General features: G+C 43.4%; 1 non-coding gene across 1 annotated transcript; it reads right to left on the bottom strand.

The window, feature by feature from the left end:
- Window positions 1–655: 655 nt before the first annotated feature.
- Window positions 656–762, bottom strand: LOC121275500. The gene has a single exon (XR_005942473.1). It is a non-coding gene; the product is annotated as a U6 spliceosomal RNA (small nuclear RNA).
- Between the last annotated feature and the right edge of the window lie 7,916 nt (window positions 763–8,678).

The raw sequence follows: 8,678 nt of genomic DNA, 5'->3' as shown, positions 1-8,678 counted from the left end.
ACAAGAGGCCAGAATTAGTGGAGCACAGATATCTCAGAGGGGTGTGGGACTGGAGGAGATTATAGAGCAAGGGAGGGACAAGGCCATGGAGGGATTTCAAAACAAGGATGAGAATTCTAAAGTCAAAATATTGCTTGACCAATAGCCACAGAGTTGATGGGGGAACAGGATTTGGTGCAAGTTAAGACAAAGCCAGCAAAGTTTTGGATGACTTCAAGTTTATGGAGGGTAGAATGTGGGCCATTAATTGGATCCACATAGGTTGGTGAAGTTAAAACTAAGGCACAGCTGGAGAGAATTTATTGAATTAGTTCATAGTCAACACTACTCCAACCCCTCAGTGTCCGAGCTAACTTTATTTGCAACTCTTTTGAGCACAAACGAATAAACTAAACTAACAAAATAAGGGACAAAGTAAAAGGCAGCTCCTTAAAAGGAAACTGTAAAAACAAAGACAAAATTTAAAGGAAACTTACGAACATTAAATCAAAATGTGATTAAGGGGGTAATAAAACACCCCAGTCCCCACGGTGCCCACTGAGCATAGAAGGCCTTGACAACGCATGCTCCCTCTCCAGGGACACCCGGCCATGAATGTAGCTGTGGAAGAGAGGCAGTCAGGCCGGACAAGCCCTTGATCAGCCACTGCCTGGACAAAAATATGGAATGCTTCACAAATTTGCATGTCATCCTTGTGCAGGGGCCATGCTAATCTTCTTTGTATCATTCCAATTTTAGAATATGTGCTGCCAAAGCAAACACAAAGGATTCATAGGCTGATAGGCCACATTGTGAACACTCCTTTTCCTTAACCCTTTTCAAGACCTGGAGTGGGACTTGAACCTACACTAGACTACAGGCACTAGAGGCATGAATGCTTCCAGCTGAGACACAGGAGTACAGGTATACAAATACCCATCACCTATTTAACGATGTAATTGCCATTATACCTTAACAGTGTAATTAATAAGATGTTGACATGGGGGACCAGCCAGGAATGCATTGTTATAGTTGAATCTAGAGGGAACAGAGGCAATAATGAAGGTTTCAGCAGCAGATGAGCTATGACAGGGAAAAGCTGAGCAAGGTTATGAAGGTGGAAATAGGCAGTCTTGGTGATGGCACAAATATGAGGTCAGAAACTCATCTCGGGGTCAAATGTGACACCAAGATTGAAAACAGACTGGCTTAATCTCAGTTTATTACAAATGAAAGGGATGGAATCGGTAGTTGGGAAGAGTTTGGTGTGGAGACCGAAAACAATGGCTTCAGCCTTCACAGTATTTAATTGGAGGAAACTTCTGCTCAATGTACTGGATGTCAGATAAGCAATCTGAGAATTTAGCAGCAATGGATGTGTTGAGAGAGGTGGTGGTGAGGTAGAACTGGGTGTTATCAGTGTAGATCTGAAAATAACACTGTGCCTTTGGATGATGTTGCCAATGGGCAGCATGTAGGTGAGAAATAGGAGGAAGCCAAGAATATACCTTTGAAGGACACCAGGGGTAAGAGTACAGGAACAGGAAGAGAAGTCATTGCATGTGATTCTCTGGCTATAATTAAATAGATACAAATGAGAACAGGTGAGAACAGTCCCACCCAGCACATGACAGTGGCGAGAGGTTGGTGGAGGATAGTGCGGTCAACAGTGCCAAAGGCTGCAGACAGGTCGAGAAAGAAAAGGAGGGCAAGTAGTCACATAGGGGCCGAAAATTTCCATCCCCCCTCAGCGTCAGGATCTTCCGGTCCCACCGAAGTCAATGGACTTTTGAATGGCCTGCCGCATCCACTGCAGCAGGACCTGCTGCACCAAGGCCAGAAAATCCCAGCCAGGAAGTCATTTGTGACTTTAAGAATCATTTTGGTAATGTGGCAGGGCAGAAACCTGATTGGAGGGATTCAAACATAGAGTTTCGAGAAAGATGGGAATGAATTTGGGAGTCAGCATGGGGGTGGGATGGTAGATATAGGAGCAGGAGTAGGTCATTTGGCCCATTGAGGTAATTTGCAAGGATGGTAGGGTCAAAGGTTGTTTTTTTGAGGAGAGGGGTGAGATTTATCAGAAAGAAAGATAATACCTGAAGAGAGAGAACAATTTACAATACAGTATCAGCTAACATGGGGGCAAGGAGGGGAAGTTGGGTGATCAGGAGTTTAGTGGGAATTGGATGAAGGGAATAGGAGGTGGGTCTCATGGACAAGGTGATCAGGAAGGGCATGAAGGGAGATAGAAGAGTAACGAGAGAAAAATGAGAGTTTGGGCTAGGACAGGGAGGAGCATTAAAGAAAGTGTGGCCAGGTGGGCTAGTGGAAGGGAGAGACACAGCAGAGGCAGCTGATTGGATTGTCCCAATCTTAGTGACAAATCCATGAGCTCCTCACACTTACTATTGGAGACACAAAATGCTTTCAGAAAAGAAGGCAGTGGAAAAATGCAAGTTCTTTGTTTACTTTTGTTTCAATATCCTTTATTATGTCCACAGTAAACTGTCATCTCTATTTGTAATCCTTTCCACTGACAGCCTTACATACTCTATAGTTAATGGTGTGAACAGATGCTTATTGGTGAGTGCATTCTGCTTCAGGCACACACTTGAACTGCTCCCAAGATCATATTTCCCCAAATGATAACATCATATGCCCATATATTTCTAAGATTCCCTTCTGTGCACTCTATGCCATCAAGTAAAGATACAAAGGTCTTCCAATTTCAATCCATAATTCCTTGGCTTATTTCACCCTGTTCAGCATTCTTGTATGTATTCTGTCTTTTGGCCTTGCAGGAGAAAAGGGTGCACAATGCCAGGGAGAGGGCACACACACAAGGAGTGCCTCAGCTCACCATACTGGCTACTATGGAGGAGTTGGCACTGGACATCACAAGGGTAGCACCACATGAAGATGTGGGCAGTAGATGGGAAGCTTGGAAGAGAGGGTGAAAAGATATTTTGTCGTACAATGCTCTCTGTCTGACAGCATGCCATGCTACATTGGGGAGCAGCAGCCCTGCAGAGGCATGTGTTGTCATAGGTTCTTACGATTGCCAGTCATAGAGGGGAACATGTCAGTACTCTAGCAGCTTACAGCAAGCCTCAGATGAACCTGAACCAAAAATTCAAGCACTATCACATCATTCAAGCCCATCCTCTACTAGCACAGGTACATTCACATGGACAGGTCCACACACATGGTTAGATAGGGTGGCACTGAGTGAGAGGCACATCACGAGTGAGGAGGATGAAGTGAAAGAGGCAGAGACAGCTTGGGCAGTCCCCCTCAAATGGAGGACAGACGCAGCCATGCTCAGCTGAGCATGGATGCGGGGCCCTCGGGCAACACAAGGAAGGCAGTTCTACTTTGATCAGCTGCATGTAATGTGCGCCCACATGTCAGATTTTCCTGAGGCAGTGTAGAGTCACAGGCTGAGACTGGAGGAGTCCATTCAGCTCATGTGTCTGTGTTTTTTTTTCTTCTTCTTGGGATCTGGACGTCACTGGCTGGGCCAGCATTTATTGCCCATCCCTTGTTGCCCTTGAGAAGGTGGTGCTGAGCTGACTTCTTGAACTGCTGCAGTCCATGTGGTGTAGGTACACTCACAGTGCTGTTAGGGAGGGAGTTCCAGGATTTTGACCCAGTGACAGTGAAGGAATGGTGCTTCATGGATTTGAATGCATGAGCTCCCCATGCAGCAGCACTCAGAGACAACGTGGGAACAATGTGCTGACATGCACAGAATTATGCCACACTCTGTAGCATTGAATGGTCAGTGGCACAAAGATACATAGAGTGGATGCCAATTGCACCCCAACCCGTGGTATCCTCCAGTGATCTGGCCTGCCAGCAAAGGACTGAGACAGTCACTGAAGAGGATGAGGGTGCCATCCCTCACAGTTACCATCATCATTGGCCTCCTTGTCCACTCCAACTCAGTAGCCATCTATGCAGCAGGGCTCAGTGACAGAGGCTGACCCTGAAACAATGCTGCTGCAGCAGTCTGTGGAGATGCCCCTGTTGGCACTGCTATAGCAAGGACAAATGCCACATGCATCTCGGCCACAAGCAGACACATGTGTGCAAGTAGTCACCAACCGGAGGCCACAAGGGGAGCACAGCATGGAAGCGATCGACAGTTAAGGCTGTTGTCATTATACTGAATAGTTCACTTGGCTTAATTTCTTTCACTATGAGAAATAAAATATTACAAGATAGGAAATAGAGAGGTAAGAGGAAGTAAGCTAACAAAATAGCCAGTTGTCCTATAGCCTGCTGAAATCCACAATGGACAAAAAGGAGGAGGTCATGAAATGTTAACATCCTGACTATGTTTAACTTGTACCTTATGTATGTGCAGATAAATGTTAAAATGAAATTGTAAGCTTTGTGTGAAAACCAGGCAAGTATCCTTGGAGCATAGCCAGAATAAAATTAACTTTGTGCACGATTAATTATACAAGTATGGTGGCCAGCTTGTTTTTTTTAACTTCCCTGCTTTTTGTGACTTCTCTATTCTATGACTCGTAGGCTGTTGATTGTGTTCTAACTTGATGCAACATGTCTTGTAAACTGTCTGTCTTTGTAAAACTGTCTTGCATCTGATGTAATTACTTAGTTAACTTACCGATTACCTGACCTGTTGTGAGATATAACTGCATGCACTGATAACAGTTGATGTATAACTACCTGATTGTTACATGATTATAACTCAGATAAAAAGGATCAGATGTTGTCTCATGGAATGAATAGTACATTGTTAGAAGAGATAAGGGACGATCAAGAAACTGTATGGGTAAACAAAATCAATTAGCTAACCTAATTATAAGAGAATAAAGAAAGGCAAGTTAATAGGATCTCCTCTACATTGGAGAGACCAAACATAAACAGGGCGACCACTTTGCAAAACACCTGCGCTCTGTCCGCAAGAAAGACCCAAACCTCCCCGTCACTTGCCATTTTAACACTCCACCCTGCTCTCTTGCCCACATGTCTGTCCTTGGCTTGCTGTATTGTTCCAGTGAAGCCCAACGCAAACTGGAGGAACAGCACCTCATCTTCCGACTAGGCACTTTACAGCCTTCTGGACTGAATATTGAATTCAACAACTTTAGATCTTGAACTCCCTCCTCCATCCCCACCCCCTTTCCATTTCTTCCCCCTTCCTTTTGTTTTTTCCAATAATTTATATAGATTTTTCTTTTCCCACCTATTTCCATTATTTTTAAATCTTGTATGCCAGGCTAGTCTTTCCACCCCACCCCCACTAGAGCTGTACCTTGAGTGCCCTGCCATCCATTCTTAATTAGCACATTCGTTTAGATAATATCACCACCTTCAACACTTCTTTGTTCCATTGTCTGTGACATATTTTGATTATCTGCTCCTATCACTGCTTACTTGTCCCTACAACCACACCAGCCCCCCCCAACTTCTCTTCCCCGCCCCCCAACCCCCACCTTAAACCAGCTTATATTTTACCCCTCTCCTAATATTCACTCAGTTCTGTTGAAGGGTCATGAGGACTCGAAACGTCAACTCTTTTCTTCTACGCCGATGCTGCCAGACCTGCTGAGTTTTTCCAGGTAATTCTGTTTTTGTTTTGGATTTCCAGCATCTGCAGTTTTTTGTTTTTATTTAAGTTAATAGGATCACTGTGTGAATATGCTGGAGCCACGTAATTGTACTGTTTAAATACTGCTTGTTGAACACTGTAACGATGAGCAGATCTGTTGTGACCTGCTTCCAATGGCCATTGTATGGTTCAGCGCTTAATAAATTGTACTCTTTCCTGAAGTAACCTGCAGTTATTCTTTGACAACTATTATGTACATTTTATTTTTTTAATTGCATTGGAGATGCTGAAACATGATTCCAAATCTGTGACCTTTTATTATTTAATGGAAAGACTGGAAAAGAGGGAAGAAGTAGCAAAGGGGACACAGAGATTGATGTAGAAATGTGTCAATAAGAATGGGACTAGTGAAAACTGTGTGTTTAAAGATGTGTTCTCATAGGCAGAGTAAAGTGAATGCCAGAACATGTAGTCCTGCTGGCTAAGTAGTACTCAGGTGAAACATGCCTGGATCAGATGTGCCCTGGTGTTCATGCCATTCTGTTGAGAGGTTTGACCCCAGACCCGGCCCTAGCCACCTCTCTGCTCAGCATGGGTACCATTCTCCTCTGCATTTTTCTCCTCCTCCTCCAATGAACTGCTTCAGTCTAGAACATTTTAATTCTCTATTGGGACGTGAGCATCACTGGTAGGGCCAGCATTGGTCGCCCATGCCTAATTGGTCTTGAGAAGGTGGTGGTGAGCTGCCTCTTGAACCGCTGCAGTCTATGTGGTATAGATACATCCTAGGGCTGTTAGGGAGTCCCAGGATTTTGATCCAGTGACAGTGAAGTAACAGTGATATAGTTCCAAGCCAGGATGGTGTGTGGTTTGGAGAGGAACTTGCAGTTATGGTTGTTCCTATGCATATTCTGTGCTTGTCCTTCGAGGTGGTAGAGATTGCAGCTTTGGAAGGTGCTGCCTAAGGAGCCTTGGTGAATTGCTGCAGTGGATTTTGTAGATGGTACACAGTGCTGCCATTGTACATCGGTGGCGGAGGGAGTGAATGCTGAAGGTGATGGATGTGGTGCCAGTCAAGAGGGCTGCTTTGTCCTGGATGGGGTTGAGCTTCTTGAGTGTTGTTGGAGCTGCACTCATCCAGGCAAGTAGAGAGCAGTCCATTACACTCCTGACTTGTGCTGTGTAGATGGTGGACAGGCTTTGGGCATCAGGCGTTGAGCTACCCTCCACAGAATTCTCAGCTTCTGACTGGCTCTTGTAGCCACAGTGTTTATATGGCTTAGTCCAGTTCAGTTTCTGGTCAATGGTAACCTCCATGATGTTGATGCTGGGAGGATTCAGTGATGGTAATGCCATTGAATATCAAAAGGCGACAGTTAGATTATCTTTTATTGGAGAAGGTCATTGCCTGGCACTTGTGTGGCATTAATGTTACTTGCCACTTATCAGTTGAAGCCTGAATGTTGTCCAGGTCTTGTTGCATGCAGGCATGGACACTTCAATATCTGAGGAGTTGTTAATGGTACAAAACATTGTGCAATCATCAGAGAACATCCCCACTTCTGATCAAATGATGGAGTGAAGATCATTGCTGAAGCAGTTGAAGATGGTTGAGCATAGGACACTATCATGAGGAACTCCTGCAGCAATGATCCAAAGCTAAGATTATTGGCCTCTGTCATGATGATGTGCATGTGTGATATTAATCTTTAATTTTATCATCTGGTCAAATATATTGAATGGCTTTAAAAGGGCTTTTAAAAAGCAAGCACAGACACTAACTGAAGATACCTGACACGTCTGGTATTACAAGTTGCCCAGTTTCTAGAAATTTCCAATGTGGATTACAAGTAAGACATGCCAAGACATCCTTCTCTGGAATTTCACTGATGTCAAAATTACTTCAAAGATGTACTGAAACTGTACTGACTCTCACCATGTGCATTTCTATAAAGCTACCTTTCAAGCAGAGACAGATAACCTATCAGGAAAATTGCTTTATAGGTGTTCTTTCTAGATCATCACTGTGAAGAATGGACCATTCAGAAGTGATAAAGAAACAATATCTAGGCCATAAAATAATAGTCCAGGCATGAGCTAATCAATTATATTTCTGAAATCATTATAGTTAGAGAGGTAATGAGAATAACCATTTTTAAAAGTCTCTTATTACAACACTCAAGCTGTTAAAAAGCCTGAAAGAAATCTGCCAATGGAGCAATCACATCTCTCTCTCTCCCTTCTCTCTCAAGTTCAAGACCCTATTTCTGTTACAGTCTGGAAATTATCACAAAGAGAGGGACTTTCCATTGAAAGGAACATCAGGTGCAAAATCATTGACTTTTGCAAAAGATGGATTACATTTAAAGAAAAAAGACTGTCTCCAGAAATTGCAGTTTACATTGGCCTCAATTCCATTGGAATTTCTAGACCACCGTGGAAAAGATCTTCCTCAGCCATTGCATCCAGTGAAGGGGTCATAAATAGTGAGCTGTATTTTTGTTCCTTTTATCATTGAATATTAATTTGGCTGAAAAGTAACCTCCTATCATATAACTTGTGATTTTGCAAGCTTGTGTATGTGTATTGCAAGATTGGGAAGTAGGTTTACCTTTTTAAATATCTTGATATCTTTACTGGGTGTGTTTTAACTCAATAAAAACTAACCCCTTTGTGCTTAAGTTCAAGAAAGCCTGACTGAAAGGACTGAGTTCTTCACAATCTACACATAAATGGTAAAGCACAGACATTAAATTAATACCTTCATCCTTAAAAACCGTAAAAGCCCTTTTACGGCCAATCAAGGAGTTGGAAAGAAAGGCCAAGTCTTGACACGTGTCCTCACTGGTAGTAACACCTCCAACAACCGCAACCATCTTCCTTTGTGCTAAGTATGACTCTAAACTGTGGAGCATTTTCCCATGATTCTCATTCACTTCAATTTAATGCCACACTTGGTCAAATGCTGCCTTGACGTCAAAGGCAGTCACTCTACCCTCACCTCACCTCTGGAATTCAACTCTTCTGTCCATGTTTGGACCAATGAGGCAATGAGGTCAGGGGGCAAGTGGCCCTGGCAGAATCCAAACTGAGAATCTGTGAACAGGTTATT

Source organism: Carcharodon carcharias, chromosome 2 (assembly GCF_017639515.1).
Source record: "Carcharodon carcharias isolate sCarCar2 chromosome 2, sCarCar2.pri, whole genome shotgun sequence".
Classification (NCBI taxonomy): Eukaryota; Metazoa; Chordata; class Chondrichthyes; order Lamniformes; family Lamnidae; genus Carcharodon; species Carcharodon carcharias.
The sequence above is the reverse complement of the archived record's forward strand: the minus strand, read 5'-3'. Positions and strand labels throughout refer to the sequence as shown.